The sequence below is a fragment of the Lonchura striata genome, chromosome 10 (genome assembly GCF_046129695.1).
Source record: "Lonchura striata isolate bLonStr1 chromosome 10, bLonStr1.mat, whole genome shotgun sequence".
Lineage (NCBI taxonomy): Eukaryota > Metazoa > Chordata > Aves > Passeriformes > Estrildidae > Lonchura > Lonchura striata.
Window position 1 is genome coordinate 16,919,733 of NC_134612.1, and position 22,431 is coordinate 16,942,163.

Consider the following 22,431-nt stretch of genomic DNA (forward strand, 5'->3'; position numbering starts at 1 on the left):
CAATCTCAAAGATCTTGAGTTATTAGAAGAGACCCTGAGCTGGAAGCACAGAAAGCCTCACAGGTGATTACAGTCATCTGTTGGATGTTTCTACCTTACTTGGATACCTTGTTGCATGTGTGTTATTTCAGTAGGTTTCCTGTAACTACATTTAATTTAGAGCAATGTTAAATGAGGAAAAAAAAAAAAACATAAAAAAAAAGAAAATCTGGCTGATTCTGTATGAAGCATTACTATTGACAGCTGACACAGAAGGCAGAGCTGAAGGGTTTAAAAAGCATGGAGCTACTGCTTGTCTCTCCTGAGATATAAAAGGTGTGTGAAGGCCTCAGACTTCACACATTCCTCTACATAGAAATCCAACAAGCTTCAAGATTAGTGTCTCTTTGTGTCAGTAGCTAAACACAAGAATGAGGGGCACTTTAGATTATTCCACCCTCCCTAACATTCCTCCTGCACAGCTCTAATTTGACTGTATTGATGTCTTCCTCAGAGGAGCTAAAGTTGCCTTCCACAGAGAAATGCAAAGCAAAGGAACAAGACAGAAAGGACTATAATTAACAATGTCAGATATTTTTTCTACTCAGCAAGTAGGACTCAGTTCTGCAAGTTACTCTCTATACCTTTTCATGAAAGCACCTCTGATCTGCCTCCCACCACTGGATTCAAAGCCAGTAAATAATGACTTTCCCACATAATCATTACACTTGGGGTTTTAACCAACTGAATACTAACCTCTAAAATGAAAGCTCAGTTATGAGTGTGCATATATGTCTGATTTCATACATTCCTGTTGTTTGACTCACATAGAGTATTATGTGGCTGAAAGCTCCAGACTAGTTTTTGGGAGTATGTGGCAAGCCTGAATTGGTAAGATCCAAACCTAGGCACAGGGAACTTGCCTGTTAGAGTGTGTGCTCACAGCACGGTACAAGCTATGGCACAGCAACAAAAATACATTAATTAGGCAGCACTGATCCCATGAGTTTAGCTCCATTCCTCTATACATCACATGTTCTGAACTGTCAAATTCCGGGATAATTATTTCCTCCTCTCTTTGTCTTATGGGTACAGCAGCTCATGGATAGGCACTGATGGCAGCTTATGAATATCTCTGCTGATGAGTATGGCTCTCCTGAGGTGATATTTTGGAGGTCTCCAAGACAGAACTAAAGATTATATTCACACAGTGTCACAGATTAGTGACTTTCAATATAACACTTTTCCTTTCTGAAAGCCTCTCTGCCCATCCCTTAGCCTGGCACAGAAACTAAGGACACAGCCACCCAAGGTGCTCAGCAGCTTCTGTCTCAGTGAAGGTAGAAAGAGTTTAATGCACTTAGAATTGAGTCCTTAAAATAATTGTTTGACACAATTAACATAGTGATTGACCAAGCACATCCTAATGCCATCCCTGTACATTCCCTTATTATAATCACCACCACCAAAGAAGCTGTTTCAGTTGGTAATTGCAAGGTAATTTCAGTCTCCTGTACTGCACTCTGCTTCCAAAACTTTAGGGAATAAGCCACCACCACCATTACAAATTAAATGGCAGCATACGTTAGGAATTTGCTGTAACTCCAGCCCTCAGTGACTAGCACAGCTTCAAATGTAAACAAACAAAAGCTGCACTTTGTGCCAAATGTTTACTCTGATTTTAAATCAGGGTTAGCTTTGCCAGTACAAATTACTCTTCCCTTTGTCTTCAAGAAAGCTGGCTGTGGACTAGAGGAAGTTAGACAAATTTTTTTGTGCTAAATGAGCTGTCTGATTAGATAGATTTTTTTACCAGTTTTTACTTCTCCATCTATAACCAGGGGTTTTACAGCATTTATTATATCTTCCAATGTTACTCAAACACAGATTTAGTCTGTATCCTCACTAGAAGTTAGGAAGACAGATTGATCTGCTGGTGCAAATGACAGTGTGAATGCCAGTGAATGAGATCAAACTACTGGGCATTTATTCACCCTATTAATGTAAGTCATGAAACTCAATTCAAATTTGGGATCATTAAAGCAGGATGTTTATTATTTTCTTGGCTGTATAAAAACGAAGTATTCCAGATGAGATTGCAGCTCCCAGAAAATTCCCAGCATGGATGGACTAATGAACAGTGAAAAAAAAAAATCAAAACCCAAACTATTACTGGCTTTGCTTACCATAATAATGAAGAACGTCCTCATGGGGTGCTGCTTTGCACAAGGGCTTGCACAGAGAGGGGGTTTGGAAGCCACGGGTGGGGACTCCCAATCCCAAGCATGGGACTCCCAATCAAGTGTGAATCTGAAGCTTCCCCATTACCATCTCTATCGTGTTTCTCTTCCATTTGCTCCATCTGGAGCTCTTTCTTGTTTTCGCCGTCTGACATTTCAACAGCCTGAAAACAAGCAAAACAAGTCCTCTAAACAACCAAAATGTTTGATCAGATCCTTTATATAAATGAAATGCTAGTGTATGCCAGGCATCTGAACTTGGTAAAAATAAATGAGTGCTTCAAACCCACTATTGTTCTCAAGGTCCCTGACCTTGAAAACATCATTCTATTCTATTTGTAAACAACATAGACATGACAGAACATGTGAATACCACTTCACCCTTTGGTAACAGTATCTATCCCAAGACCTCAAAGTGTTCTGCAAATATTAGCTAAGCCTCTCATGCCTCTAAAGAACTCCTACTCTTCAACAAATATTAGCTGAACCTCAATCTGCACCACTTAGCTCATAGGAGACTAGTGCTGTTCTCCAAGTTCAGAAAGGTTGAATACTCTGGAGAAGGTTGTTCAAGAGTTTGTAAAAGACTCAGGCAACAAAAATACAAATTCATAAGTCTTTTAAGTATGCTTGGACCTCTGGAAGTTTGTCCAGAGCATCATCCAAACCTGTATGCTACTTTTGGCAACTCTAATATTAAACTTCAGACCCAAATCTAGACTGATCCAGATTTCATTTAAACAAGAGAAAGCAACCAGAAAAACCAGAACACTAGCTTAACCATTCCTCTTCCCACTACATTTCAGGTTTCATAGTCACTTATGCTTTTGTGCATACCCAGCTAAACCAAGGCACAGGAGCCTCAGCTTGCATTTAGCAAGGAACCAGACAAGGCATGGTGGCCAGGAGGAGCACACACTGCCCAGCTCAGCACCACAGGGATGAACACAAGCTGACCTCGCCCAGGTTTCAGGCAAAGAGCAACTCAGCACAGCTGCACTGGTACAGCTGGAGTGGTTCCTGACCACAGATGTAGGAACACAAAGATAAGGCCATAGCAACTTCCATATGGTAAACAGCCTGAACTTCCTAGGAGGGCTCCCTGGAGGCAATTCATTTCCAAGGCACAGAAAACATGCTTGGCTTTGACTTGTGTCTCTCTTCTGCATCTTTTGAAAAACTGGTCATGGACATTTATGTAATGGAAGTTTTCAACACATCTTGTTAGAGGGAATCATGCCAAGCTCTGGCCAAAACTACAGCTTCCATTGATTTTGATTCCCTCTGGACTATGCTTCCATCAGAGGGTAGGAACACCTTCCCACGGTGTTGTTTTGGATCATCCAGACTTCCCCAGCAGTTCATCTACTTCAGTATTAACAAAAGAAACAGGTAGCAAAGCTAGAAGTTCAAACCCTCTATACATCAAAGCTGAAATACATTTAAAAAATCCAGCTATGCTTTTATTGGCTGTGCATGACAATTTATTCCACTAGATTCCATTAAATCAGTTGCCTTCCTAAAGGAGGGATACTACTCCCTATTAACATAGAATTATACTCAGGCTAATACAATGCCCTGTCTATAATTATAGATAATGTGTAAGGTTGGGGTTTTTCCTCCAGAATTTTCTCTTCTATATTGCTGTCTGCAATTGCATTTCGACCTAAGTTGAAAGCTGATTGACAACAACACAGGAGAAAGCAATGATAATAGCAGCTAGTATGAGGTTAAAATTCTCCAGAGGTTACTTTTTTTGTTGGCCAGAAGGAGCCAGTCCACACGGGTATTGGCTTTTGGCCTTTTTACAACATATTGTTGACTCTTGAAGTGCACTGTGACCATTACACAACACTAATAATGACTATTCCCAGAGCCTTCTAAGCACTCCAGGAGCAAAAAGAGAAGGTTGATGAACAGCTCCATGATAGCCTAAAAGTACTGTCTGGTTTCCTCACTAAGGTAGAGTATTTTTACTGCAATGCACCTAAAGCCACCAGTAAAATGTAGAGCAAAAAGTGAGAGCTAGGAGCCTGAACCAGCCAGACAAATTCAGGAGGAAAACAAAACCTGCATCATTACCTTGGGGCTGGGTGGGAAGGCTCAAGACAAGTGAAGTGACAGATTGTTTCCCTGAATGTTTGCAGCCCACGACTGGGTACATTTTGGGGGTAGAACAGAGGTCCCCGCTTCTGGCAGGAGATGAACCATGCAGGTTTTGGTGGCATGACTTACAGAGTTGATCAAACTAGAACTGCCCATTTCAGCCTTCAAAACAGGGAAGAAACAAAATCCCAAGAGAGGCCTGACACACACTTTCCTTATTCTGTAATTAAACTGCTAGAAGGAAAATCCTCCAATCAATAGAAGTGATTTTTCAATCAGCAGAACTGGCACACAGGCCAAAAGGGTTGAGAAACACTTCTGCTCTGTATAAGAATCCAGCAGGATTCTCTCTTCCAAGAGGTCTGCTGAAAGTCCTGATCAGGCTGGTGGTGTGCTCATTTCCCAGGCACTGTTTCCTATTTTGGGGCCCTCTATCCATTGCTGCACCACTTGAATCTGGGTATGTGGTTAAACACTGCGCCCTGAACATGGTTACCAGACTTCAGGCTCTCCAAGGCTTGAAATGCTTCTGAGGCAATCCTGAACTTCCTCTTCTTCAAAAGCAGGTTCGGAAAGTGAATCTGCCTCCTGTGTGAATCGTCTCCTCCAACTTTTCCCTGGCTAAAGAGCTGCTCTCAAACTTCTTCTTAGCCACTATAATGGCAAGTCTCCATCTGCTTGTGCTGCTCTACTGCAGATGGTATAGCAGAGTGCCCAGCTGGAATTACACTGGCACAAGGCACAGGGAGAAGGACTATTAAGGTGATTGCTCTATTGCCCCCTGCCCCACCCCTCACTTCATGGAGCCCCAGAGGCTTCCCTGTGTGACTCCCTGAGCTGAACTGGCTCTGCAGGCTCCAGACTTGCCAGGTGAGTCCCCCCACCCTCCCATGCCTACAGGTTACAACCAGCAGTGCCAAGAGTCCCCAGTACCATGGGCAGGTTCCCATTCTGCACAATACTCCCAAAATGTAAGCTAAGACACTCCCTGCCCTGAAACACCTTATGTTTAAGCAAAAAAGTGGTGGCCTTATCAAGGGCATATAATTAATCCAAAAAACTGGACTTTTACTGCAGAGCAATGCACACTTTACCACCGATGCTGCCAGTGGTGTTTGTGACAGACCAGTGGAGTCACAACACACCTGACGTGTCTGGTGCTCCCCGTGTGTGCATTCGGAGAGAGCTTGGGGCTAGGAAACCTCATTTTTGATGTTGGGTATCAGGATGAACAGAGGATCTGCTTTTGAAAGGATGTCTTCATACCTATCCACTTATGTTACACACAGACTGCTCTTGAAGCAAGAGCAATTGCATAATATTCTCATCTTCATTTTCCTGCTGTCCAGCCAGCCAGGAGGAGGTCACAACCCCTCTAACAACTTCTTTGCTTTGCAGCTCACTCCTACATATTTCAAAGAAGCTGCCAGCATTGCATTCTTTTCATAGAACGCCAGGGAACTTCTAACCTCAAAATTAAGCAAAACAAAGTCCTTTGAATATTTTCCAATTAACCTAAGATTGACACTAACCCTTTTCTCTTCACGTTTCCACTATTTGAACGATTGGGTTTCTCCTGCAAGTCCCAGCTGTCAGGCCTTTTGGACCATCAAAGATCTAAGTTATTCCTTTCCTAAAGATTACTCTGGTTGTGAAACTCAGAGACCTTTTTCTGCTAAGTTCGCTCTAGGTTGTGTCATTTAGTGGAAGAGATCAGAGAAGCCTCTCAGCAGCACAAATCCAGGGAAGATATCAAAGAAGAGACAGTGTGGCAGGTTTCTCATACACTAGCAATGAGGGCAAGTTGACACTGCTGAAAGCCTTCAGGGTTGCATTCTGCTCCCAGTCTTACAGCATAAATATCCAGAGAAACAGATATGACAGAGAGTGAGCTCTGGGTGCCTAGAGCCAGCAGAGAGCATAATGGCAATGCCATAAAAAATGTCAGCATTCAGGCAAGAGGCTGGAGGTAGCAGGTATGGTCCCATCCTGGGGCTTGCAGAAGCATGTTGGCCTTCAGGGGCCTTCAGGCACCATGGCTCATTAGCCAAACCTCCTCTGAGTTAATGGTGATGCTGAAACACAGGAACCCTCTCATTTGGCTAAAAAAGCAGTTCTGCCAGCAGAATGGCAGGCAGCTTCTGTGCAACCTGAAACAGAGGGAGAAGAAGGCTCCCAACACAAAAGCAGCACTGCCCACAGACACACTATGCAGGGAGCAGCCAGCACTTTGTCTCTAAAGTGTTTATGCCCTTTGTCACTCACTGTTGCTTAGGTAAGGCACATCTAAAAGCTATTGGGCAGATCGCCAAGGTGTCCCAAGTGCCCAGGTGGGGAGTTCTTAGCACTTTCTGTCCATTAGCTTGCAAACGTCCCTCTGGAGAAGGTAAAATATTGTCACCCACACTTTATAGATAGGAATAGAAAGGCACAGAGGGCCAAGTATCCCAGTGCTCTCGCCCTGCTTTCTAAACCATAAACAACAGTAATTCTTCCCTCAGTTACTGGAAACGACAGGCTCTTTCAGAACCAGGGAAGCTGCCCCTTGCCTGGAACCAAGGAGCCAAAAGCAGTTGGAGGTAGCAGCCTGCAGCCGATGCAGTGCCTGACATGGTTTTAAGCCTGAGAACTTTTCCTCCAGCACACCTCTGGGGTCTTTCTGTGCTTACAAAAACGTTCTGTGCTCTGTATGCTCAAGGAGTTCACCTTCAATAAATAATCCGAACAAAGGGAGTTACTGCTGGCACAGTTGCATTGGTTGCTTTAGGGACAGTTTGCAGCAATGTCAAACTCACCTTTGCTGGTGGCTGCTACTACCACTTGCTGGGAAGGAATCCAGCCCCCAAAGGGAACACTCAGTAATATCAAGAGCCAAGAGTAATTTCATCCCCGTTAGTTAACATCAAATATAAAGGACACATTCCAGTACATAGCAAGTATTCTTTTCCTCCTTGAAAGACAGTTGTGGAAGAGCTGGGGTTTAGGATCCTTAAATGACAAAAGAGAAATACGTAAAAATAACATTTTTGTCAGACTAATTGCAGGATAGCATTGCTCAGAGAGCATCAGTAGCTCTCAGATTGCTACCTGGAAAAATCCTGGGTCAGAGGCATATTGTTGACCCAATCCAGAGGGCAAGCAGAGCCTCATGGGCAGTACTGACGATGTTAAGCAAAAAGGCCAACAGCCTCCTTTCTGGTTTTAATAAAATGAAGTGACATTCATTCTTCCTGTATGGAAAACCAGAGAAAACAGCAGGTCATTCTGAAGGAAAAGCAGACTTCTTCATGTTGGGTCAATGGACCAGCCTGAAGCTGTGCAGATATTTCTGTCTAGTCTGCAGGTGTACTACAATAGGCTTCAGCAGCAAAGGTGCTCCTTCCCAACACTCCAGTTTGGAGGATGAAGGAAAAGCTGCTTTTACCTCATGGCCCTTGAGAAATGATTGCATCCCTATGACGTGGCAAAAGGAATATGAAACCCAAAAAACCAAAGGAGATGTGGCAAAAGGAATATGAAACTTAGTGAGTGTTGCTGTTGAGGCAGGACGGGAATGAAGAGACTCCAACTCAGAAGGCTGTAATAGTAAAAACTCCCTTTTATTTAAAATACACTGCTCTTTTATATAGAGCTTCGTGAGGACTAAATCTATTGGTTCTGAAGTGAAAACAGCCCACAGCATTGGTGTAAAGGGCTTGATGCACAGTAATAGAATTTAACTATAAACAATGTGAAAAACAAAAGAGATAAAGAATTATTTATATTCTTATCCAGCTCTTTCCCAGGCATCTGCCTGTCTAGAAATTCTCAGTTTCTTTCTTTGACTGAATCTGAGTCCCACAAGTGAAGGTCATGAAATTCTACAAGAACAGCAGTCAGCTTGTCTACAAGTGCAAGCTTCCAGTTGAGCTAGCCCAAAGCTGATGGTGAAGGCCAGACTCATTCATTAACTCCAGAGATTCAGTGGCACACAGCTGTGCTGCACCTCTGGAACCAGCCCTGGGACAGCAGAACCCACCTTCACTTTGGCCAGGCCAGAAAAGAGAGGCTGGGGAAGGGGACAGGAAAATAGGGTGGATGTTCACAGAGCAGAGGTAAGGGACTCAGAAAATTCCTGTCTAACTTTGGCTCTTGCACAGATGCTCTCCATGGCCTTTTGACAAACATCTCCTTCCCCTTCCTTCTCCCTCCTCTTCTCTGCAAAGTCCTTTGTTTCTCCATGTGGAAAAAACTCAGGAATAAAAGAACTTTCCCCTATACCATGAACCAAATACACCAGTAATAGCAAAGCATATAATGGAAGCTATACTGCCTAGAAGAGGTAATAGTTCTCTCTTAAGATCCCCACAAACACCACGTTCCTGCAACAGTTTCTGGTTCCTGGCAAAACCTGGAGCAGAAAAAAAAACTTCATTGCTGAATAAGTGCTAGTAGAAATAAGTAAACAGCCTTGCACTCTGTCATATTCCCTGAAAGACTGAGGATGCCAGCAGAGGCAGCACAGACTCTCAGAGCAGTAAACAACCGAGCAGGCAGAGCAAACAAACATTTAAAACCCCGTATGTCAGAAAACCTCTCTTTGGAATAAAGAGGTGAAAACAGTTTCGTCAGAAAAGAGGAAATTTTCTCCCCTTCCTTTCTCCCCACTTCCCCAGCCCTTCCTTCCCTTGTTTACTTTGTTTCCCTGTTTCAAAGCAAGTCAGAGAACCTTTGGTATTTGTGGAACTGGGCTCTTTCTGTTTAACTCCAGCTGTGCCCACAGCCCGCATACTGGTTTGGTAAAATTTGCCCAGTCTGACAAAGTGGTTTCTCAAGCTTGAAATAAAACCATAGTGATTTTTACACTACTAAAATGAATGGCCCTTGACAGGACTAGCAATTATCTATGAATTCCAAAGAAAAGGCTTGTTGCATGGCACAGCAACGTGCTCCACACAGCACTGTGGCAGGGTGATGCAGAGGCTTCCTGTGTTTTTGCTCTGGCATTTCAGCCTCTTTTGAAATAGGACAGCACTGAGAGCTCCAAGATAAAAAAACCCAAAAAGCAAAGAAGGTACCCCCAAGACTCCAAAACTCCAAAGATCCCACAGGAAAACAGCTCAGTCACAGGCACGGGGTTGGAAGAAGCTCTTTGTCAGACTCGGTCAAGGAAGAAGCAGCATCTGAAATCAGAGGAAAAGCCCTTGCCAGGAACACCAACCATGAGGCTCTCATGGGAAATAGGATCCTGTGGTGGTCTCCACCACTCCATCACAGGGTATCTGTACCTCTTTCTTTATGGGAAATACCTGTATACATAGACCCAGAGACAAAGAAGGCAATTTGTTTCCATATGTTTGATTTAGGAGTGGCTGCTTGGGATCTAACACACTGCTGTTATCAGAGAGGGTCTGTGGCCTGCAACTCTGTTATCAGGTATCAGAGAGCTCCCTTGGGCAGGGGCTGTGGGAACAGATGCTGACCTCAGCCAGGCAGCAGGAAAACAAACCTCAGCACAACAGGGCAGGATGCCACGAAATAAGACTCCTTGAGAAAGGAAACAGGGAGAAACCAAAGCTGAAATCTTGATGCTTCTAGGAGCCATGGAGAGGGATAACTGAACAAGATGAGACCTGGCCAGCACAGGGTTGCACAAGGACAGACTGAGGGTCTGAGCAGTGCCAGCAGGCTGGGCCAGCTGGGGAAGGAGAAGCAACACCTCTGCTGCAAGCAAGGGCTGCTTCCAGGGCGGCAAGCAAAACCTCTGAGTGCCAGCCACGCTGCTGCTTTCTGTTTGTCTGCTCACTGAGGTCTGGCAGACAGACTCTCCCTTCCATGTGTGCCTGGTCAGTGCCCAGCACAGCACCAAGAGCCTCTCAGTCCTGCTAGAAGGGAGAGACCAAACCTTTGCCTGGGATGAGACCAACACAGGGAAGGTAGGTGGCCAGCCCATCCTGCTTTCATGTCTTTTCAGACTGAACATTTTGGAAGGAAAGTTTGCCTCAGATTCTCTGTCTGGGATTAATTCAGCTCAAATTTGTAGTCACTGCAGGCAGCGGGGAAGCTGCAATAGCTATTAGAGAGCAAGCCAAAGAAGTAAAAGCAAGCAGAGAAAGAATAGTCCTTGCCCTCCCCTCAAACCAGAGAGTAGGCACAGGGATCCAAATTAAAAAGCAACTACTAGTGGCCAGTGCTAGCGAGTCTGTGGGCTGGCCAGAGCAGGACAGCCGCCCGGCCAGGGCCTGGCTGCCAGCAAGCAGCGCTGGCACAGGAGTGTGGCACACCCTGCTCTGCTGGCCTGGCCCAGCCAAGCAGTCCAGAGCTGACTGGGAAGGCCCGTGGAGCTGGGAGCTGCTGTGAACTGCAGCGAGGGGGAAAAGGGAGAGGAGTTCTCCCCACTGCTGCTCTGCCAGAGGGAAGCAGCCAGCTCACCTCCTGATACTGCTACTGGCCAGCCACCTCCAAGCTGTTGGTATTGGTCATTCTTTGTTTGGGGTTCTGAGTGGCCAAGATACCCAGAAAGAACAAACTGTGGAAAGAAATGAGGCCACTGCACGGTGGAGATAGGAAAAAATGCAGTGAGACAGGTCAGCAGCCAGCAGTAGCACCCAGGACGGCTGAGATCCTGGCTGCCCTGGCAGGCGTGGGCAGCGCTCCCAGAACGCCATGGAGATGGCAATGCCATGCCTGAGGGCTGGAGGTGGTTTCCCATCTGCTCCCTGGCCGCACGGCATCGCTCTTCGGACGGGAGGTGGCAGCAGACGGTCACCGACAGCATCTCCCGGGGACGCGCCGGTACCCGCGGGACGAGCCCTGCCGCTCCCGGGGCTGGGCGGGCACGGCAGAGCTGCTCCCCGAGAGCATCCGTCCTCCCGGGATGCGCCGTCCCCCTGTCGTGCCCGCTGGCTCCGAGCCCCCATCCGATTCCACACGCGCCACACCCTGGAAGTGCTTTGCCACAAGTTGAATTGTTTTAGAAACAGCCTTTAGCGAGAAAACAGATGGCAGCAACAAGGAAGCTCTGATTATTATTGATTAATGCAGGATTGTAGTTGGCAATAGGAGATACTGGGAGCAGCAGGAATGAGTGTGGATATTAACCAGTGGAAGAGGGGAAAATCATGGAGTAAAAGGAATCGTGGAATCATTCAGGTTGGAAAGGACCTCTGAGATCATCAGGTTAAACCTTGGACCTAATACTGCCAAGTCCACCACTAAACCATGGCCCTAAGCACCACATCTACAGTTTTCTCAAGAATAGTTCCAGGGAAAGAGGAAGACGTGCTAGCCAAGTCTCAACAGGCTCTCAACAGTCAAGAATCATGCTCAGATAATGTAAGGATCCACAAATGTTTGGCCTCTGCATAATTTGTCAGCTTTCACCAGAATAAGACTCTTTCTGAAATTTAAAAAAAATAAGTAGTAACTGGAATTATTTTCTGACAATCTGTAATTTCCATCTGCCATTTTGAGAAATATCAACAGAAATACAGACCAGCCCAGCTGAAACAGGGAGTCACAGAAACTTGTCCCCTCTGTATCCCTAGGGCTACTTTCCTCAGACCAATAAAACCTGAAAACCAGCTGCATTTTAGAGCTCTTACAAGTCATCTTTCCAGAACCACATAGGAAATTTGAGGATTTGGTCACAGTGCACTGAAAGAAAGACAAAAAAGAATACAGATACCAGTACAGGGAACAGATGGGAACATGCTGTTGAGCAAGCCCTACCTTTCATCCCTTTTCCAGAGCCTGGTGCCTGGGTCTCTCCAGTCTCTGTCCCCATTCAGATGCCAGTGCCACACAGCCAACCTCCAAGGCAGTGCACCACTGGTTTAATTCACTCCTCTACCCCAAATGAAAGTTGAACTTGAAAGCAGTGATGTTTGAAGTCATTCCTTCAACCATCCTTTTTTATTTTCATGTGCCAGATCTCACTTCTGTCACCTGGTATCTGCCCTTCCAACAGGAGACGTTCACACGCAGCTGCCAGAAGCAGGAACAGACAAAAACCAGCAGGCAGCTTTCATTTCCTCTGCCCAGAAGAAAACATACCTGCTTCCTAGGGAGGCCCCTAGGAAATGCAATGGATTGTGGAGTGCAATACTGAATGGGAGCTCAAAAAGTCACTGATACCATATGCCCAGTATCTCAAGGCATGATTATCTCCACTTAAAGAATTTCTGGTGTGGTTTTTGGGGAGTTGGTTGGTTTTTTTAGCAGGTGAAGTGTGCATATTTGTTTTGTTTATTTATTCTTTTTTAGTTCTCAAGCAAGGAAAATTATATAGCCTTGCCAGAAATCCATTAACTCCTCTTACCCTTAGAAAATAGCATCACATATCTAGGCTTGACCACATTTTCTGTCTCAAGGTAAGCTTAAGACTTCTAGCACTATCCACAGTCAGTAGAAATGTTTTCTCTTCACAGTCTGTTTACATATTTAAAGACTATTCACAATGTCCTGTCTCTCCACCTGCAGAAGAACCCTTCAGGTAGAGACCCCTTGATGGGACAGCAACTCACATCTGTTAAAATTTATTGGCTTTTACGGATCATTTTAAATGTAACAAAGAGGAGGAAGCAGAGGGACAGATCTTGAACCCACAAGCTATTCAGTACTAATGGAAGTCACATAATCCAAAACTGTGGCTTATTCTGTTTTCTGTTTTCAAAAACCAGATGTAAAATCTCTTTACTGAAGACTGAATTGAAGTGGAAGAAGTAGACTTGCCTGTTTTACAGGTTACTATGGAGATATTTTTTCCTTCATTACACTGTAAACAGACCATGCTGCACAGAAGTGAGAAGTTCTTATTTTTGGCCATTCAAAAATTGCCTGTGATTAGAGCATTTCACGTGCTATGAACGAGTAAATATCTCTGGGTAATTCATTTTCTTAATCCCAAGTTTGGCCAGGAGAAAATGAACTGACCAAGTGAGGAAGGTCAAAGATAAATATTTTACAGTATTACAATTCTACTTTTGAAGTCCCATCAGAGAATCAATGGCTTAACTTGCTACTAAGTTCCCAAAACCTTTGATATTTGTCCCCAGAATAACAAAGGCAAATCCAATCAAGCATAAATAATCACAACCCTTTTTCCTCAAGCATGTTTCTAAGAAATTATTGTGAATCACTGTGCACAGCAACAGAATATGAGAATGAAGGATATAAAAAATTTGCTCTCAATTCCGAATGGATCTCAGGTGACAAGCACTGTATTTTCTTTTAACTCTTTTTTTTTTTCCTTTTAAATCATTACAGATAAGCTAACAGCTAAACTAAATAGGTAAACTAAGGTGTTCCTTAATCAACACCATGGCAACACTTATCCATAGTCCATGGATCTCCAAAATATGCCTTTACCTTCACCCTTTTTATTTTACCAGCACTCTCAAAATGCCCAAGATGCAGCACCTGTCCATTTTAATCCTTCATCTAGCTTCCTCTGTACCAGCTTCTTGACTCTCCACTACAGTTTGCAGAAACTGTAAAGAAATTTTATCTATTTCTATTGCTGAAACTGCAGTTTTCTTCTTTCTGTAAAGCTTCCCCAGAAATCAGAACTAGAAATAGGACAGGCAAAGCTGCAGCAATGGATGAGGAGTGAAACCAAATGAGAAAAGATAGCCAAAGATCAGCAAGGTACAAGCTAACAACCACTGTAAAGGTGGCTCTGGTGGGAAACTTAACTTTAGTCAATCAAACCTGAGTCACAAGTCAGGTATGGCCACATACACATCATTGCTGTTGCACACATGGACAAAAAGGGAATTTCCTTTTGGAGATATGGCCACAAACAGTGCCCCCACATAACCTGAGGACACTCATGGCAAAGGAGCACAAAGCCTAAGCTTGGTCAGCAGAAGTGCTCAGATCACCAAGCAGGGACAGGACAGAGGAGGTCTCTGTCAGACTCCATGAGGACATTACACATAAAAACCAGACCTCTTGCTTTTCAAGACAGGGATAGCATCTGGGCAGACCTAAGTAGTCTGAAATGAAACCTGCCAGGCTGAATCCACAAGCATTTGAGGTCTGAGTGCTGCAGGTACTTCCCCAGCAGACAGTGGCATCAGTGCCAACAGAGCCTTGTGCAGAACCTCACAGATCTTGTCTGTCCTTGTCATGGGGCACCAAAGCACAGGAGCAGAGAGGAGTGTAGCACAGCTTAAGGTCTCTGGTGAGGGAACCAGAGGATATAGGTTAAACCCAAAGAAAATGCCTCCCCAAAAAAGAATCCTTCCTTCTTTCCTTTCCAGATGCATGGAGTGTCTGCTCAGTTATTTACTTTGCAAAACCAAAGTTATTCCAATGCTATTTTTTTTAAACATGGAAATATGGATGATTACCAGAAAAACAAATAATTGGGATGGAGCCCAGTTGGATATCATTAAAGCAACTAAGTGAAAGTGCCATGTGGAGGAGAAGAAGAGAGAGAGAGTTACAGTTAGGGATTGTCTGTTGTCACATTTAGGGAAAAACATGACAAGCAATAGCTGCTTGTCCTCCCGCTACCGAGGAAAAGCTAACCACTCACAGTCAGGGAAAAATTGGCATCCGGGTTTTCTCAGAAGGAGGTTTAAGAATCTGAAATAGGAAGTTACCTTGAAATACTCCCTTTTCTACCCATATTCATATAAGCACGTAAACACACAAGTTTATTTTTGAATTCCATCATGTTTTTCAGATTTTAAACTTATGCTAAGATACTTCCTTAAAATACATTTTTATCTTCCTGGATTAAGTTTGGATTAGTCACCTCCTGGGGGAGATGAGATGTCTCTTGGCCTATTCAGCTCTCATGATGGAGATTACCCTCATTTTCACTAGCCACACAAAGCAAAAACTGCAGTAGCCTAAAGCTTAAAAATGAGACCCTGCCAGGTCAATTCTTACATTTTTAATTGAAGTGAAGATAACAGAAAGATGAGGCTGGATCAAGGCACATCCATTTTTTATCTCCATATAAAGTACAGGGTTTCTGTGTGTGAGAATACATGAAATATTCTGGCCATCTGGAACTGAGAAAGGTCAAAGTCTCCCTCATCTGCCCTCTGGTCCAGGTCTTTCTCCTGTCTAAAAACATTCTCTAAGAAATAAAAAAAACTTAGTTAGCCAACAGTCTGTTTCTATTTTCCTCACAAATCTGCTCGTATCTGTCCCCATCTCAGATTGTCACAGCACTATAGCTCAGGACACTGAAGTATTCACAAAGCAATATTGCAGAACCAATGAAACACAAGAGTCCAAGCCAGGTCATACACAGTGTCCTATGCCTTCGCTCTACCCAGAAGTATAGAAAAGTGAAATAGAGAAAGAAGCAGCCATGTCCAACAGACACATTAGTCTTATCTAAACATAATACTATCAGAAAGCACTATGGAATGCTGCAGTCATTTGTAGAGTCAAACATCCAGGGTTGAAGATTCCAGGATGGAAGAGTAGCCTTTGATCTACTGCCATTTTTCCCTCCTACATCACAGGATTCGAGGCTTTTGTAATCCTACTTCTGGAGCTACTGATACTGCTTCAGTCTCCAGTTCTTCTCAACAGCCAAATACAGGTCTACATTGAAAGAACTTGCACTCATAAGAAATTTTCACAGAAGTGTCTAAGAAAAACAGGTGTTAAGATCAAATGCACTCACTCAATAACTTTTACTTCTGGCCACAGCCCACAGCCGAGATTCTTCACACATCAGAGGCTCAGGGCACCAAACAAATTGGCAGTTTTGCAAGTAACAAATAACATGGGTGTACATAGTAGAACAGATGCTTGTGGTCTTCAGGGTGGGACTGACCAAAGAAAGCGATGAATAAGCAGCACTGTGAGCTCATGACTCAGATGCCATGTCCCTGCTGGCCCACGGCAACAGATTACTCACCTCAAACCCAATTCTCTTCAGTTGCAGCTTGTATATTTTTCACTAAGGGCAGTACCCTGAGCGCCTCAGGGAAGAAGAGACGAGGACATGCAGAGCCGACAGTGAGAAAACACTCTGAATTATTCATATCACTCAAATAGCAAAATTAAAATTAAACTACCTCTCATGACAATGGAGGATATGCTAACACTGAAGAAATTCCAGAGCTACTTTTATGTGCTGCACAGTGAACTAAAGCTGGAATGAAACACTTAATGGTTAAAAGCCTTACCTGTTTGTTCCCTCTGTGGATGGATATATTTCTTGTTTTGCCTACATTTATATCATTTATATCAAGTCTTTACATAACTGCTGGCTCCATACCTGAGGCTATCTTCCTGAATCAAAATCCCTCTTATAGTGGTAGCAGAATAGACTGCTTCAAGCTTTTTAACTTGTTAATAATGAACTTGCTCTTGTCTGATTCTCCTTGTCCCCTTCTCCCTGTGCGATACCTACCTTGGTAAGTACATGGCTTTTGCATCAGTGTTCAAGTCAGTTTTCTGTACTTGCTTGGACGGCTGTCAGGGCCAGTTTTTGAGGTACACTCTCCTTTTGATAGCTCCTGACAAGCTGTGCTAGTGGAGAGCTGGTTCCCGAAATACATTTCTCTCACACTTGTTTTTCAGGGTGCTCCACTCAACAGTGTGGTAACGAGAGGCACTCCAGACTGGGTTTAATGCTACCATATGCTAGACAGCATGAGAATCCATACTGCAGGAGAGCAGCCGGTACATTTCCATGTTAACAGAAGCCTGATTGCAAATTGCATTTAGTCTCAACAGCTCAGTTCACTGCACACAGATGCCATGGGGGACTGTAAAGTTAGCAGTATGTGGGGGAGTATGGCTAAATTTTTCAAAAAGAGCCTTGGCTGATCTGATGCCACAGACATTTGGAGCTGATGCCACGGAAGAGAGTTGCTGTTGCATTTCTTTTGCCATAAACTAATAAGAATAATAATATTATGAGCTGTTAGTCAAATTATGCTCTTTCAAGGCTGGTGATTTGCTGATACAAACAGCAGCATCAGCACTGTCAAATGCTTCTCTTATAACTTGACAGCCAGCACATAAAGGAAGTCAGAGAAGAGGAGTTTACTCTTTCAAAATAGGCCAGCATGAGAGGAAATGGATTTCCAGTCAGAGTATGCAGTGTCTCCCTGGGCTGGCTGCCAAGGGTACCCCAGCTTTAACAGCAAACTTCACATAACTGAAGGTACAACAAGACTAAATGAACAAACTGAGAGGAAAACCTTGCCCCATTGGATTCTCTTAGAATGGGTACAGGAGAAAAGCTCTCCTCCACTTGTGTATGACCAAACAAATCAACTTGATAGCTGCTGTCCAAGGCTTTGCCACAAAAACACCCAGCTCAGCTCATCTTAATGGGCCTTCTAACAAGCTGACCAAGCGAAGAGGTCCAAGACCTCTCACTGCCTGGCCTGAGCCACAGGCCAGGACTAGGTAAATATGTTTGTAAATGTTTGTAGGAGTGGTACAGAGGGGTGGTTTCAAAGCTCCTAGGCCAGTATTAATGCACAGATAACTTGAGTACTTTTAAACATGCTTCAAAGCTCCTAGGCCAGTATTAATGCACAGATAACTTGAGTACTTTTAAACATGAACTATGTACAACGGTGCACAAGCACCATGTTTAAACACAGTCCTTATGCCATGGGATAAATGATTTTCTTCATGTGAATCAGGTGAGGTCTTCCACCTCTTTCTCTCATCAGAAAGCACCACACATTTCAGCTGCTTAGATCAGTGTTGGTAAATGAAGCAGACAGTCTCTCAAGGTCTCTTTTCCGATCTAGCATGTCTACAAAGTACTCCCACATTCTTCAAGAAAAAGGAAAAGCTTTCCCCACCCCTACTGTATAGCCAGTCCATAAAATTCATTGTTAGTGAAGGTCATCAAGTCAAATACTGCAGCTGGGTCATTTTATAGACATTAAAAATCCCTGTAGCTATGAGAATGAAGATAAAAGTGATCTAAATACTGCTCTTTAGGACATGAGCCAAATCTACACCATGGTCAGGAAGGAATTGCTCCCACACATGCATCACATAAGAGATTGCACTGCCTATCAGGTTCATAGTGGGGTTAATTTCTTCTCTTCCTCTCCCACCATGTGTTACCAGAAGCCACAAGAGCAGACAGGAGAGTGCAGTATACCCACAGTTCTGTGGTTTCACAGAGGAGTGACCACCAGCCAGAAGACCCAGGGCTCCAGGTTGCTCAGGCATGAAAGCAATTGCATGATTCCCCCTAAAGCCTGTCAGTGAGGTGGCAGCAGCTTCCATGCTCTGTGAGCTGCCTCATGCAGTTCCAGGAATCGAGTGCTATAGCTCAGCGGAATTTGCTTTACATTTCTGGGCAACAACGGCACTGCCAGGCAAAAGGCATTACTCAGACTCTCCCTCTAAACACATTCCTGGGAATCAAGCATCCAAATGAAGAGAGAGAAAGAGAAGAGCCATTTCCCCAGGAGGTCTCCTAATAAATCCCAAACAACAACAACGAAAATATCATAGAGGAACTCAGGATTTGAGACAGCAAAAAAACAGAAGTTCTCTCCAGGCCTGCTCACACCACAGGATGAGGACCACAAACCTGTTGGCAGGGAGCTCCATGCCTAGGGAGCCAGGAAGTTTTCATGAGGAGTTAGGATGGTCCATATAGGGCTTCCAAATATCAAGCTTCTTCAAAGTAGACTTCTTCCTACCCTCAAAGTACCTACAGTGCACTTGTTCTTGCATGCTCAAGAGACCAGTATAAATCTTTCAATCCCAGACCAACAGGAATCACTGGGAGTAGATAGACAAGTGCCCCAAGTTGTTGGAACCATCAGCAAGAAGCTTTGTATGAGAAGCAATCCTACTCAAGCAGGCCAGCTGCTGAGCTGGCTGGGAGTGACACATGAAGCCTAACAAATACATTTAAGACCTGTAAAGTAGACATGAAAGCGGGAACCAGTTGGAATCAGCTGGAGCTGATTTCTCACATGAAACTTGTTCCTTGGTTCCAGGCAACCACGCTTCATAACATGAAGGTAGAAAATCCTCATCCTTTTATACAGTCCTTGGCTTTCATTTTTCCCTTCTTTTGTTATATGAATAGATGGTTTAGTATGTCTTTCCACTGCTTGGACTTCTTTGTGAGGCCTCCTTTTTGCCCTCCAGCATGGATGGTCATGTTGTGTGCTGACCAAGCCAAGGCCTACAGTGATCCAAATGCTGAGGGTGAGCAATACTGAGCTTAGTGGCCAACTCTCGTAGTCAGCTCCTTCACTGAGTCACACCTCATTACTCAGTCTTAATCACAGCTATCAGAACTCTAATAAGGCACCCAGAAATATCAGTCATAGAATTGTTAGGTTAAAGCATGGTTAATGACCATCATTCCAGACCTTCTGCTGTGGGCAGGGAACCTCCCAGCAGCTCAGGCTGCTCAGAACCCCATCCAGCCTGGTCTTGAACACCTCTGATGGCAACTCCACAGCCTTCCTGGGCCAGTGCCTCACCATATAGCAAAGAATTTCTTCCTAATATCTAAACCTAATCCAAATCTACCCTCCCCATCTTACAGCCATTCCCCCTTGTATCACTACATGCCCCATACAGTGGAGTCTGTGCTCTCCAGGGATTTTCACCCTAAGGAATAACAGTATTTCCAGGAACAACCCCTATCCTGAATTCCACAGGCATGAGGGGAAATCAAGTGGATTCCTGAAGCTCACCAAAGAACTATTGCTCCAAGCGAAGTTGTGAAGCTGCAATGAACTCTCAGAGCATGCAAGATCCATTATTTTCTTACAACTGTGAGCAGTGGAGACCAGTCTCCATTAGTGCTGTCTCTAGTATGGAGACCTACTTTAGTTTAGGCATTATCAGGAAATAAAAAAAACCTAAGAAGTCTAGTCCTAACCTTCACTGTGGAGATTCTCCTAGTTATGGGATCCATCGTTATTTCCTGCTCTGAGCCATGCTTCCTCTCCTTTCTCCTATTCACCAGTCTCAGTTGTGTTTTTATCAGTCTCCCTCAGGCTTCTGCACAGGACTTTCCCTAAGACCTTCAATTGTTCCTGTAGGTTTTACAGGTTTGGTCTGAGAAGCTAAATCAGGGAGAGGAACCAATGACCCTGGAGATTCCCTGTGCATACCAACCATAACTCTTGTTTCTGCCAGAGCACAAGCCTACAGAAGAGCTTTCCTTAGACTTAGGGAAGATGCATCTGACATAATCTTAAGGGGTGGGATTTTGGTAACACATATAATAGAAAAGAGTCAACTGTGTAGCCCATATTAAATTTTTTGAAACAAGATGTTAAGATAAATATTTTCCACACTTTGGAAAAAGGCCCTGAAATCCAGTATTGTGGTTGAGAATATCTGCCAGGCCCTGGTCATGTCCATCTGATTGATATTTCATAGAGCCTGGACCCACAATAACCACTTTAATCTGAGAGCAACAGCACCAAAGACAAACCTGTTCAGTCTCACCCATATTCCCATCCCAGCAGGGCAAACATCAGGAGGATTAGCCAGCAGACAATGAGCACAATAAAACTGCTTTTCCTTTTTTTTTTTTTTTAAAGTCGACATATATAATTTGGCAACACACAACCTCCCATAGGCATGTCCACCATTGTGGACCCCATGAACTTTGTCCTTTAAAGGCCAAGATCCTGCTCTAAAATATGGAACTTGAGGAGGACAATTAAGCTTATTTTTGTTATTAACAAACAATTTCCAATTTCCTTCTCCAAAACAGCTGAACCTCTCTAACTGGAACTTTCCAAAACACAAAGAAAGGAAAAACAAAACCAAGACCAAAATGAGAGAGAAGAATGACCTTTTGCACAGTAGGCATCTGCTGAAGCAGTTACAATCTGCAACTGGGAGCTCTTGCAAACACTGGCTTCTCATGGAAAAACCTTAACCCTGTTGGTGATCCTGACATCTCTACCTGTAATGCTATGCTGTAAAGACTGACAATCTGCTGAATGGCCTGCACCACAGAGGAGAATTACATACTCCTGCTGCATAAAGGAAGCATCCCAGACCTGAGTTCAACTGTTGACTTAACTGCAGATGCAAGGCTTCACTCAAATGAGAGCAGTTCTGACCTGGATAAGGTATTGCAGCTTGTCTGCTGCACCATCACATCATCTCATTTCACATTGCACAGAGAAAGTTACTCTAAAGATTAGAGTAGGACTAATCTGGGTGTCAGCCAAGCTTCCTCAGCAGGAGACAACTTTTTCCAGAATTAAACAAATAAACAAACAAAAAACCCAAATCAATCAACCAAGCAAAAAAAACCCAAAAACAAACAAATAAAAAAACTAACAACAAAAAAAAAAGTGTGCCTGCCACTCTAGAATTGACGTACTTTTAGCTCATTTACTGACCAGGCATCATGGTAAAAGCCATAACTCAGTTAGTACTTCAGAGCTTTTGCTTGGCCTTTGCACCTAGTCTTTAAAACTTCCTTGAATTTCTTGCATATCCAAACTTTCCCTCTGAGTTGTACTCATACTCCAAAGGAAAATAAAACCAAAAATTGAAAAAATAACAAACACTGGACACCACCTACAAAAGCTCTTATACTGCCCAGCAAACAAAGGCTGTCTGCTTTGGGCTCTTGCTGTTTGGTACAAATAGACAGCAGCTGATTTTCCCTTTACCTCCTTCTGTCCACACCCAGACAGCTAGAAAATATAGATTGCAAATAAAGACAAGTTGTACCTGGATATCCAGCAGAGAGCAACTCAAAATGCATATTTTCTATGGCTTAAGGGTGATGTACCTGCCATGCTTCAACAGAACTCCTTGACATCCATTCTGGGAGGTTTTTCAATACCAAGGATGCTGGAGGAGAAAAACAAACAGAAAACCCACAATGCAGAACACATTTCATATTGTCTTGATTTAGAGACTGAACAGCTCTGTCCAGGAGACATTTTACTTCAGGTTTCATCTACACCACTAGTTTAACTCCCCTTGGTGAGTTCTCTGGCCTGGGACTTGAACTCTTAGCTTTCTGATCTCTGAGCAAGCTAACAGATACCATCTTCTCTATTAAGCTGCTCTTGCCTCAACTCATCAGGTTTACATTGTTTTTTCTTCTATTCTCCTCTCCACCAGGGCCAGGGCAGTGACTGACAGTGTGGTACATGACTGCCAAGTG

At 43.8% G+C, this 22,431-nt stretch overlaps 1 long non-coding RNA gene across 2 annotated transcripts in view; it reads right to left on the reverse strand.

The window, feature by feature from the left end:
• LOC110473875 (uncharacterized) overlaps positions 1-22,431 on the reverse strand; it is a 61,758-nt gene that overhangs the window by 8,108 nt on the left and 31,219 nt on the right. Inside the window, exons 2-3 of one of the 2 annotated variants that reach the window (XR_002465981.3) lie at positions 22,051-22,112; positions 2,166-2,383 (exon numbers count right to left, since the gene is read on the reverse strand). This is a non-coding gene — a long non-coding RNA (uncharacterized LOC110473875). The remainder of the gene's footprint in view (positions 1-2,165; positions 2,384-22,050; positions 22,113-22,431) is intronic. The other variant, XR_013340525.1, reaches the window with a different exon arrangement.